The sequence below is a fragment of the Staurois parvus genome, unplaced genomic scaffold (genome assembly GCF_062004578.1).
Source record: "Staurois parvus isolate SC_StPar_1 unplaced genomic scaffold, SC_StPar_1.0 ptg000368l, whole genome shotgun sequence".
Taxonomy (NCBI): domain Eukaryota; kingdom Metazoa; phylum Chordata; class Amphibia; order Anura; family Ranidae; genus Staurois; species Staurois parvus.
Genome location: NW_028318164.1, coordinates 341,183 through 354,401, shown reverse-complemented (window position 1 = coordinate 354,401; position 13,219 = coordinate 341,183). Strand labels below are relative to the sequence as shown.

The following is a 13,219-nucleotide window of genomic DNA, read 5'->3' as shown; positions in this document are numbered from 1 at the left end:
AGTGTTTTCTTTGCAGTCAAAATAACTGAATACATTGTGAGATCAAGTAAGATCATATTACAGACACCTGATTCATCACTGAAACTCCTAGAGGAAGATGGTTCAACAGACAATTATCGTGAAAATTATCCTATATGGTACAAAACACTGTCTTCCAAACACATTCAGATAGAAGTAACAAAAAGACATTTTCAGGAAAACATACCAACACATATTTGTACAGCTGTAAGTGAGAAGTTTGTACCTCATGTTTTCAACATAGGAACTGAGAAAAGTTTGAAACCAGTATGTATTACTGCAGATCAGTCTTACACTACAAGAAATAAGTCAACACAAAAAACAGCTACGCATATTTCCAATTTTATAGAGATAAGATCAAAGGCATGATCCTTTGTCATCTCTGGGTTGATACAAAACCTTTCATTGGTTTTGAAACCAAGGTTTTGAATCATGATTAATAATGGAGATGTAGCGTCCTGTTATATTTGTTTTTGTTTATTTCAGGTACTTATATAGCGTTGTGAATTTATGTAGGGCTTTTTACATATATAGTACATTCACATCAGTCCCTAACCCTCAAGAGGTGTACAATCTAAGGTCCCTAATTCACAGTCATACATACACATACTAGGGCCAATTTAGATAGGAGCCAATTCTCCTACCAACATGTCTTTGGAGTGTGGGAGGAAACCGGAGTACCTGGAGAAAACCCACACAAGCACAGGGAGAACATACAAACTCCAGGCAGGTGATGCCATGGTTGGGATTTGCATCAGCAACCCTAGTGTTGTTAGGCGGAAGTGCCCGCATTCTAAAATAGAACACTACAAGTCAATAAGAAGTGTTATAATGAAAATATGTCTTCCATGTCATGACTAGAAATGTTTGTGATTATGATATGTAATATTAACAGATAAATGTAAGAGGATTAATCCATGTAAAATTATTAATGCCAAAATAATGATACTGCATTTCTGTTACAGGAAATGACCTAAGAGTAACTGTTAAAGGAAGAAAATTCAAATATTTCTAAACCTTTCAGATGATAATACATTTTCCAAGAAGGAAATTTATTCTGGAAGAAGCTTTGCAACAAGAATTTCATTCATCATTGTTTTTGTTGTTCTTTTTATGTTCAATAAAGTTATTTTAACTTTACAGAGCGCTAGAAGAAGACAAGACATCTCAAGGCATCTCATAGAGGAAGAACTTATAAAACAATTGACTTTTGACTACTGATGAAATAATTCATTCATCAGATATATTGGTTTTTTTTGTGTGTACATTTTATTTTGACATAATATGTTTACCATATCAAGATGAGATCAGTTTTCACATGAACATTTGCATTCACACCCTATGTATTTTCAGAAGTGAAAGGGTTAAACTTTTGTTACAACAGAGTCACTCTACTTAGTTAGAACATCTGTTGTTAATTAAGCTAGAGATAAGTTTTTCTAAGGTACATATAGAAAAACTTAGGCAAACTTTACATTGTTATATGTATGTTTTAAAAAAAAAATCATTTGCTATACATGTATGGATTGAAGTTAGAGAACATATGTTATGTTTAAATGTTAATAAGGTATTTTGGAAAAATGTATGGATTATAGAATTGTGTGCTACACACATTTTGGAGGGAAAATATGAAACATCTATTTTTTTGTTAAGTGACATACATACTTTGAAGTATTGTACTATAATGTTACAGTTATACATTTATTAAGGGGATGAATTATTTGGTGAAAGGAAAGGAAAATAATAAGGGTAAAACTATTTTTATGTGATACATAACAAAAGGTTTATCAAAGAATTTGTTTTCCCATTATAGAATCAAATTGAAGATATGTTCAGATCAATTATCTTAAGATCCAAAAACGCATGAATGGATATGAAAGTGACGAGAATGTGTATAAATGGATTAAGATAAGGAAAATGATTAAGATTCGATAAAATCGATCATTTTGAGAGGGAAATGTTAGAAGCTTTCCATAACCTAAAATCTAATATCTTCTTATTTAACAGTACTAACATAAGTATGAATGAGTTGGATCTTAATAGAATAATTGAGTTATTATATTTATATTTGTTCTAGATTGGGAAAAGTGAGTAATTAGACTTCAGAGTCTGTGAACATATATCTTGGGTTTTTCCTTTACATTCAAGCCACATATGAGAGCAATTAGCTATACCTTCCCCCATCCTCCCCCATCTATGTAAGAGATAAAGTTACAATTAGAAGCAATTATCTTAGTAGAACTACAAGAGAATACCAACCCACTTTTAGGTTGGTGGGGGCTGGATTGCTCTTTTTTAATAGCAGAACAAAGGTTTGAGGCACTCTTTAGCAGCCTTGATGCGACAGACATACACACACACATACACACACATATACATATATACAATCTTATTATCAAGAACTTACCTATATTTTTTGGACATTATTTAAACATTCTGTATGCCAATATTTTATTTCTAATTTTATGCAACGTTATTATTAAATCATCTTTTTGAGTTTATACAAGCAGTTGAAGGACTTTCTATCTGAACATTTCTCACCAATACAAGTTAATAAAGTATCGAGTCAATACGATATTTTACAATCCACATCTGTAATAACACATTCACCTGCTATTTATCTTGTTTTTCTAGCACACCATTTTAGCACTTAAACAGAGAAAGGGAAATCAACATGGGGGATGAAAGTGAATGGTTGAAACGTCCTGTTGACCAGAAGTGTGAGCACAAGGTAAATTGTGATTTATGATGTTTAAATATGATCCACGTCATCATGCATGCCTAAAAGAGAACTTGAACTCCCTTTCCCACTTCCAGACCGGACACTTTTTTACCCTCGTCCTGTCCAGGCCAATTTTCAGCTTTCAGTGCTATCACAGTTTGAATGACAATTGCGCAGTCATGCAACACTGTACCCATATGAATTTTTTAGCATTTTTTTAGACAGATAAAGCTTTATTTTGGTGGTATTTATTCACCGCTGGGATTTTCATTTTTTTTGCTATGTAAATGAAAAAGTCCAAAAATTTAGAAAAAAAGTGTTTTTCTTATAAAATTTTGGAAATAAATAGTATTTCAGTATAAATCTTGGCCAAAATTTATTCTGTTATCTTTTTAGTAAAAAAAAATAACCCAAATTAGTTTATAACCAAAAATTATAAGTTTTAAACATTTGTTTTTGTTTTTTTTTACATATTGTCACCCTAGCAGTACAGTGTCACCATGGTGACACTGTACTACATGTGAGGGGTGATGAAGGTTTTTTTTTTTTTGTTTTTTTTTTTACACTGATTGCTTTTACACCCGTAAAGACTGTAAAAGCAATGATTTCTCCTTCTCACTATCTGCATTCTTGCAGCCATTGAGAACTACTGTGTGAGCTGTGATTGGTCACAGCTTGTCACAGGGTACAAGGCTGTTGTGAATAGCCTTGTACCATGTGATCTCTGTGATCATTAACAGATTTCACACGTAGTAAGCAATGTCAAAAGTGACATCTTGCTTACTACTCTGCATGTGATCACTGATTGGCCAATCAGTGATCACATGATCGGGACGTCACACAGAGGTCCTGTCCGACGATTGGTGTTTCACTGTGTCTAGAGGACACAGCGGGCACCGGATTGCGGTGCTGCGTACTGCCAGGGAGCGCGCACAAGCAGGGTGCAGGAAGGCTGTTTATAAACGGCCACACGACCCTGCACTGCCACTGTCCGGCCGTTTATATACAACAGCCGGATGGGAGGTGGTTAATGGCACTTTTTGGTTAATGGCTGGGAGTTGGCACAGCTTAACTATCATGAGCCCACTAAAGTTGGTTGTCACAGTGGATACATGATTGGGAACCCATCCCACAGGCTGCGTGTCAAAAGCTGTGACTGAGAGCTGTCTTTGACAGCTCAGTTAATGTGCAGTGAGCTTGCTAATTGCTGTTGTGGGTGTATATGTGCCGACGCGGGGTGCTGAGGCCCACTTTTTCTTGCTATTGCAGATATGGGCTACATGGTTGGCAAAAGGTTACGTGAAGGGAGGATGATTTATGGTACATGCTCAGTTTTGCTACCAATGTGAACCTCCTTCAGCCCTACTTCGGGGATCTTCACTGTGTAGCCCTACCTGGCACTGCAGAGCCTTTGCCTCAGTTTTTACTTGACTAGAAGGATAAAATGTGTCTGACGGAAATCCAATACCTCTCACCATCCAAATACTACCGTTCCTACAGTAAAGCATGGAGGTGGTAATATCCTGTTCTGGGGGGCTTCTGTGCAGCAGGGATTGGAGCACTTGTCAGGATAGAAGGAAAGATGGATGGGGTGAAAAACCATCAAATTCTTGAGGAAAATGTGCTGCCTTCTGCCAGAAAGTTGTCAGTGAGAAGGTTTACCTTCCAACATGATAATGACCCAAAGCACACAGCAAAAATGGCCACACAGTGGTTGGAGGAGAAAAAGGTGAACGTCCTTGCATGGCCTAGTCCAGGGGTAGGCAAACGGCGGCTCTCTAGCTGTTGTGGAACTACATTTCCCATGAGGCATTGCAACATTACAAAACTGACAGTTACAGCTATGACTTGCAGAGGCATGATGGAACTTGTAGTCCTGCAACAGCTGGAGAGCCGCAGTTTGCCTACCCCTGGCCTAGTCAGAGCCCAGACTTAAACCCCTTTGAAACTCTGTGGAATGATTTAAGACTGCAGTCCACAAACAGTCACCATCAAATTAAAGTGAACTTGAGCAGTTCTGCAAAGAAGAGCGGGCAAATATTGCCAAGTCTAGATGTGCAAAGTTAGTGGAGACCTATCCCAACAGACTAATGGCTTTAATTATCCGCTTGCCTGCCGCCCCATAGCAGATATACTGCTACAGGGCAGCTTTGCAAAATCATGTAAATATATGTGATTTTGTAGTTCCAGGTAGGGGGTTTTCGTGTGCGGTGCCCTACCCGTTCTGCTATTGGCTCCTGAGAATGTCAATCACCAGGTCCTGGCTGGTGATTTTTGGCCAGGACTAGGTGATCATTTGCAAAGCTGAGAGGGGAGAGACCTATGTGTAAACAACACAGATCTCTCTCCTGTCAGCATTGACATGCTGCACAGCAGAGATCTAGAAAGCAGCAGCTTTGCTTAGTAAAACACAACACAGTACACAAAAAAATCACTCCCTAACCCACAGTTAACCCTTTGATCGCCCCAGATGTTAACCCCTTCCTGCCCAGTGTCATTAGTACAGTGTCAGTGCTTTATATTAGCACTGATCACTGTATTAGTGTCACTGGTCAGTGGCAGTTAGTCTCCCCCAGTGTTAGATTGCCCACTGCAGTCCCACAGTTCCGCTATAAGTCGCTGATCACCGCCCTTACCAATATATAAAAAAAAATTCATTATATGTATGTGCCGCCATTTTGTAGATGCTATAACTTTCACGTAAACCAATTAATATACACTTATTGGGATTTTTTTTAGCAAGACATTTAGCAGAATACATTTTGGCCTAAATTTATGATGAAATGTATTTATTTTTTTGTAATTAATATGTTTTATAGCAAAAAGTCAAAAATATTGTTGTTTTGCTTTTTCAAAATTGTCAGTATTTTGTTTTCTTTATAGCACAAAATATAAAAACCGCAGAGGTGATCAAATACCTATTTGTGGGGAAAAAAATGACATAAATTTCATTTATGTTCAGCGTTGCATGACTGCACAATTGCCAGTTAAAATAACGCAGAGCTGTATCGTAAAAAATGGCCTGCTTAGGAAGGGGGGTAAATCTTCCGGAAGGCAAGTGGTTAAAGCAAAGATTGATTTAACAAAACACTGACACAAGCGGGTGATCCTTTTTCCAACTCGGTGATTCTGTTTTTGACTTTGTCAATTCTTTTTCTGACCTGTTGGTGTTCTATCTTTCACTTGGATGTTGTAACAAAAAATCTTTTTACTTTCTATGCCTCGATCACATGGGTGTGCTGCAGTGTATACCTGTGAGAGGGCCATGTAGGACCACAGGGGGATGCCCAGGTGTTCAGGTGGGTGCCATGCAGATGCGGGGGTGCAGTCCGAAATGCAGAAGTGTGCGTTTGGGGCTGTACACCCACACAGCTGTCAGAATGAGAGCAGTGGCTGTGTCCATGCAGCTCTGTGTCCCAATTGACATGAATGGGACTGCCCGCATGGAGATGCATGAACACCTGTGGCTAAAAGCGGCAGTACGCCTGTGTGAACGAAGTCTAAAGCTTTATTTATTATTATCGATCCTATTTATTCACATGTGTTATTGAAAGATCGGTCCATCCGTAAAGTTTGGGTTTATACTAAAGAGAGATCACCTGGCGGTTCTGTGTATCTCTTAAAGTATACCTACAGGCAAAACTTTGTAGTTTTGAATTGAGTGGAGAGGGTTTAGAACACCTGTCAGGTTTTTATTGCTCTCTGTGTCCCCCATGGGCAGACTGACCATTTGGAAACTCGGGCACTGCCAGAGGGCCCGGGGTCAGTAGGGGGCCCCCTGAGATGCCTCTGGTACCTTTTTCATAGGCTTTTTTGAGTTTGGGCAAGGACACAGGGGCCCCATGATCCCCTATTGCCCGGGGACACCATGAGTTGTCAGTCCACCCCTGGTGTCCCCTTTAGGGAGATTTACCCTCTCTATTTGCCCGGTTTACTATTATCACCGAAAGTAAAAGAAAATCACAAATTTAGTTTTGTGACCAGAACAGGAATAGAGAGGAAATCTTCCAAGGGGGCACTAGTTTTGATGACAGCCAGGGATTCCTTCACTTTGGATGGGTTTCCTTTCACTTCCTTTTTTGGCCATGGGATAGGAAATGAAAGGAAATCTCCCCAATGGGACACAGATGACCAAAATAAAACTGACAAGTGTTAAACCCTCCTTTACCCTATTGGAAATTAAAAAAAAAAAGCTTTGCCTTTATTTCTACTTTAAGGGCTCTAAAGATGAGACCTCTGAAGTCCTGGGTCTATACCCCTGCAGTGCCCATTATGAGGGGTCTCCACTTTTCTATTTTATACTATGAAAAATGTAACAGAAGGAGCAGGAACACCCATAAAATAAATATACGAGGCCAGGGGCTGATTCATGCAACAAGGCTCAACCCACAACAACAATATCACCCTTGGGTGGACTGACCTTATGGGTTATGGCATCTTCAGTCATTTCTACAGGCTTTACTCATCTGTTTATGTCTCCTATATACTTAAAATTGGTCTAAAATGTGTAATTTACTTATCTGCAGCATGTTCTACATTTGCAGTCACATTTGTGAAACCCCCACTATATGTTTACTATGGGTTCCCAATTACAAAGCAAATCTAAAACTCTTGTTTAAAAAAAAAAAGATCTTACTATTTAGATGTTTGGTCTTTGGGCAGACTGCAAGCTATTCTGAACAATTTTAGCCCTTTCACTGCCAGAACCGTTTTTGCATTTTTTTGCACACGTTTACAAAATCATTTTAGGCCTGAAGATTACACAAAACCCCCAAACATTATACATTTTTTGAAAGCAGACACCCTAAAGAATGAAATAGGGGTAGTTCCAATTTGTTACGTCGCACAATATTACCACAAAGGTCTAGGAAATGCAAAATTTCATGAAGAAACTCACTAAACTGAATTTTAAGGCAAACAAATGCAACAAATTACAAACAAATTTTTTGTAAAATATAAAAGAGGAGTGTGCGCTGAGTATATAGATACCTAGCATGTCAAACATTAAATTTATATGTACCTGTGAAATGGCGACAAACGTCAGTACCTTATATTTTCTATAGGCAACACTTCAAAAGCCTCTACAGGTCATCAGTTAAGTGTTACAGAGGGGGCACTCCGATGGGATCAGTCCATGTAAAGGGGGCACTCCGATGGGATCAGTCCATGTGAGGGGGCACTCCGATGGGATCAGTCCATGTGAGAGTACATTCCGATGGGATCAATCCATGTGAGGGGGCACTCCGATGGGATCAGTCCATGTGAGGGGGCACTCCGATGGGATCAGTCCATGTGAGAGGACACTCCGATGGGATCAGTCCATGTGAGAGGACACTCCGATGGGATCAGTCCATGTGAGGGGACACTCCGATGGGATCAGTCCATGTGAGGGGGCACTCCGATGGGATCAGTCCATGTGGGAGGACACTCCGATGGGATCAGTCCATGTGGGAGGACACTCCGATGGGATCAGTCCATGTGAGGGGGCACTCCGATGGGATCAGTCCATGTGAGAGTACATTCCGATGGGATCAGTCCATGTAAGGGGGCACTCCGATGGGATTAGTCCATGTAAGGGGACACTCTGATGGGATCATTCCATGTAAGGGGACACTCTGATGGGATCAGTCCATGTGAGAGGACATTCCGTGGGATCAGTCTATGTAAGGGGACACTCTGATGGGATAAGTCCATGTGTCAGGGATCACCACGGCGCTGGTCCCGGCGCAGGTGCATTGCGCCGCCTTGTGCAGGGACGTGGGCACTAGGTCCAGGCCGGCCGCGGCGTCCGAACTCGCACATGCGCAGTGGGAGCCGCGGGCGTGCGCCTGGCACCAATGACAGTGCAGGGCGCGATATTTAAATGGCCCTGAACTGTCATTGAGTGCCTTCTGGTCTTACCTGCATTCCTGAACCTGTGAACCTGTACCCTGTAAGTTGCTGACCCGGATTGTACCTGACCACGCTGTATTCTCCTGCTGTGACCCTTGGCTTGCCTGACCTCTCTCCTGGATGCCCCCTATTGGATCTGATCTTCTGTTACTGGCCTGGCGTGTGACCCGACTATTTTCTGCTTTGTACCGCACCGTCCCCACGGCTACCGACCCGGCTTGTCTGACCTCGCACCTGCTCAGCCATCCATCCATCCCGTCGGGGTCGCCCGACCTCCTCTTATCAGGCTCTCCCCTGTGGGAGCCCCTGGCGAACACCCCTACCACTGACAGGTATACTCAGTAGTCACGACCTGGTCTCAGGGTGCTCCAAGTCCATCCCCACCATCAGGGGCCCTGGTGAACAAGTACTCTGGGGCTTAGATTCCGTGCTCTGGGGACGCCTGATCAATGGAGTACTAGTGGTGCCGCCAGGCGGTCCCTTACAGTACCAGAAGGCCATGACTGAGCCTAGGAGAGGGGGACGAGTGGAAGACAGTGTTCCGTACTCGTTTTGGGCACTTTGAATATCTAGTCATGCCAGTTTGGCTGTGCAATGCCCCAGCCACGTTCCAGCATTTTGTGAGCGATATATTCAGGGACTACCTTGATGTTTTTGTAATCGTCTACTTGGATGACATACTGATCTTTTCACCCTCACTTAAGGCTCACAGGATTCATGTGGCAAAGGTATTAGGGCGGTTGCGCCTGCATGGGCTATATGCCAAAGCTGACAAGTGCAGCTTTGAGCAGCCCAGTATTACTTTTTTGGGTCTGATTATCTCCACCACGGGGGTCGCGATGGACCCTCAGAAGGTCTCAGCAATTCTGGATTGGCCAGTTCCCACAGATAAAAAGGGCATCCAACGTTTTATTGGGTTTTCGAACTTTTACAGAAAGTTTATTAGGAACTTCTCAGGTCTGGTCTCCCCCATAACTCAGTTGACCAAACAAGGAACCCGCTTCAGATGGACACCAGAGGCCCAGGAAGCCTTTGAGGCCCTGAAAAAATTGTTCACCACAGCACCCATTCTCGGCCATCTAAACGCTTCCCTGCCTTACATACTGGAAGTAGATGCGTCTGAGAATGCGGTAGGATCCATCCTGTCCCAGCGAAAAGGCACCAAGGAACTCCTACACCCTGTAGCATTCTTTTCAAGGAAGCTTACTCCGGCCGAGAAGAACTATTATATTGGCGATCGAGAACTGTTGGCCATTAAAACGGCATTAGAGGAATGGAGGTACCTGCTGGAAGGAGCCATGCATCAAATCTTGATCTTCAACGATCATAAAAACCTAGAGTATCTGAGAACGGCTAAACGGTTACGCCCGCGACAGGCGAGATGGGCACTCTTTTTCTCCAGGTTCTCCTTTCATATAACATACAGACCTGGTTCCAAGAACACGAAGCCCGACACACTGTCACGCATGTTTGAGGACCCCAAGGAAGAACCAGTACCCGATACCATTCTGTCCTCAGGGAACTTCTTGGCCCTCCAAACGGAGCTTCGGTCGAAACTCCTGGACGCATCCACGGCAATGTCAGCCCCATCTGGGGCGTCCCTGCAGAACAAGGGAGGACTCCTATGGAAGGAGGGGTTGATCGCGGTACCTGAAGAAGTCCGAACTTTAGTCTTGGGACATTGTCATGATCACCCGATGGCAGGACACTTTGTCCTAACAAAAACCCTGGATCTTCTCCAACGCTCATTTTGGTGGCCGAGCATGGCTAAGGACTGCAAACATTACGTTAAATCCTGCGCCGTCTGTCAAAGAAACAAACCTTCAAGAAACAAGGCTTGGGGACTGCTGCGCCCACTGCCGATACCTGAACGACCATGGCAAAGGATCGCAATGGACTTTATAGTCGAGCTCCCTCCGTCCCAGGGCCACACCGCGATCCTTGTGGTCATCGATCGACTATCTAAGATGGCCCACTTCTTACCCTTGAAGAATACTCCGTCGGCATCCGAGACTGCACGAATCTTCATTCAGGAAATAGTAAGATTACACGGAGTTCCAGAAAACATCGTCTCGGATCGAGGAGTCCAATTCACTTCTCAATTTTGGAGGGCTCTATGCAAGGCATTGGATATCAAACTGTCCCTCTCCTCCGCGTTCCACCCACAGACCAATGGGCAAACAGAGAGGACTAACCAGTTCCTGGAGCAATACCTGCGATGCTACACGTCCTTCCTACAGGATAATTGGCTGACGCTCTTACCCTTGGCAGAATTTGCCTACAACAATGCAAATCATTCAGCAACGGGGCAATCCCCGCTTTTTTTCAAACTATGGATTTCACCCTATTTTCCTTCCTGATCTGGTCCCCGAGTGTCCAGTTCCGGCCACACAAGACGCGCTTACTTTTTTCTCCACCAACAACAAATTAATTCAGGAGGCCATCTCTCGGGCCCAGGAGGATAACAAGAAGGCTTTTGATAAGAAGCGAAGGGGGGACCTGGTGCTGCAACCTGGGGATAATGTCTGGTTGGCGACAACGAATTTGAAAATGTTGTGTCCTTCAAGGAAATTGGGACCGAAGTTTGTAGGCCCTTTCTGTGTGAAGCGAATGATTAACAAAGTGGTATACGAGCTCATCCTCCCTGAGACGTTCAAGATCCACCCAGTATTCCACGTGTCCCGTTAAAACCAGTGGTCCCAGATCCTTTTCCAGATCGAGAGTCCAGACCTCTGGAGGCCATAACTGTCGAAGAGCAAGAAGAATTTGAGGTAGAAGCAATCCTGAAGTGCCGAAGGAGGGGGGGTCAGACCCAGTTCCTAATTAAATGGAAGGGCTATGGTCCGGAGGACAATTCCTGGGAACCGGCCCAAAATGTTCATGCACCTAGGCTTGTCCGGGGGTTTCTTCGTGATCACCCGTGGTGGAGAGATCGGGTGGGCATCCAGAGGTTGCCCAAAGGGGGGGCAATGTCAGGGATCACCACGGCGCTAGTCCCGGCGCAGGCGCAGTGCGCCGCCTTGTGCAGGGACGCGGGCACTAGGTCCAGGACAGCCGCGGCGTCCGAACTCGCGCATGCGCACTAGTAGCCGCGGGCGCGCGCCTGGCACCAATGACAGCGCAGGGCGCGATATTTAAATGGCTCTGAACTGTCATTGAGTGCCTTCTGGTCTTACCTGCATTCCTGAACCTGTGAACCTGTATCCTGTAAGTTGCTGACCCGGATTGTACCTGACCACGCTGTATTTTCCTGCTCTGACCCTTGGCTTGCCTGCCCTCTCTCCCAGATGCCCCCTATTGGATCTGATCTTCTGTTACTGACCTGGCGTGTGACCCGACTATTCTCTGCCCGCTGCTTTGTACCGCACCGTCCCCACGGCTACCGACCCGGCTTGTCTGACCTCGCACCTGCTCAGCCATCCATCCATCCCGTCGAGGTCACCCAACCTCCTCTTATGAGGCTCTCCCCTGTGGGAGCCCCTGGCGAACACCCCTACCACTGACAGGTATACTCAGTAGTCACGACCTGGTCTCAGGGTGCTCCAAGTCCATCCCCACCATCAGGGGCCCTGGTGAACAAGTACTCTGGGGCTTAGATTCCGTGCTCTGGGGACGCCTGATCAGTGGAGTGCTAGTGGTGCCGCCAGGCGGTCCCTTACACCATGTAAGGGGACACTCTGATGGGATCAGTCCATGTAACGGGACATTCCAATGGAATCAGTCCATGTGAGGGGGCACTCCGATGGGATCAGTCCGTGTGAGGGGGCACACTGATGGGATCAGTCCATGTGAGAGGACACTCCGATGGGATCAGTCCATGTGAGAGGACACTCTGATGGGATCAGTCCATGTAAGGGGGCACTCTCATGGGATCAATCCATGTAAGGGGGCACTCCAAACTACAAAACAATAATAAGCTAATGCAGTTTGATACAACAACAAAAACAACTTACAGGAATCAAAACGATGAATGCGACTCTTTGTTGGTCAAGGCCACCCCTAAGGACCTCTGTATTTAGTACAGTACCCACCACTGGCCTACATTTTTCTTATGTTTGTAGACAGAAATAGAGACAATCACTTTGTTGTACACATAAGAGATATTCTTGTCTAAGTAGCCATCCACAATGGTCAAGGTCAACATAAAGAAATTGACAATACAATTCACACCATGTCCGGAGAAGAATCGCACAGGAATGCGTGTTGCTTTCCTGTGCAATTCACATACGGTTGTTCAGTGCAGTGCAATTTCATGCCCATTCATTCCCGCACTGTAACCTGATCACATGTTACAAAAGTACCATGCAATCCAATGTGGGAAAAGCACTTTGTTTGCAACCTGCAGTTGGCGTGTCATTACATTTTTATTGACACCCACTACAGATGACAAAAGCAGTGCGTTTTACATGAGGTTGAGTCACACAGGAATGCACAGTGCGTTCCTGTGCGATGCAGATGCTGGCATGGTGTGAACCAGCACTAAATGTACATAGAAAAGGAAACTAGAACAGTCATTCTGGACTAATGAGCATTTTTCAGCCTGGGTTCACATACATGCGGTGCAGTATATTGCATGTGATTCACACA

At 44.1% G+C, this 13,219-nt stretch overlaps 1 long non-coding RNA gene across 2 annotated transcripts in view; it reads left to right on the top strand.

Moving 5' to 3' along the window:
• Positions 1-2,682: 2,682 nt before the first annotated feature.
• Positions 2,683-13,219, top strand: part of LOC149456223 (uncharacterized) — a 52,709-nt gene continuing 42,172 nt past the window's right edge. For both annotated transcript variants that reach the window (XR_016313932.1, XR_016313931.1), the window contains exon 1: positions 2,683-2,749. This is a non-coding gene — a long non-coding RNA (uncharacterized LOC149456223). The remainder of the gene's footprint in view (positions 2,750-13,219) is intronic.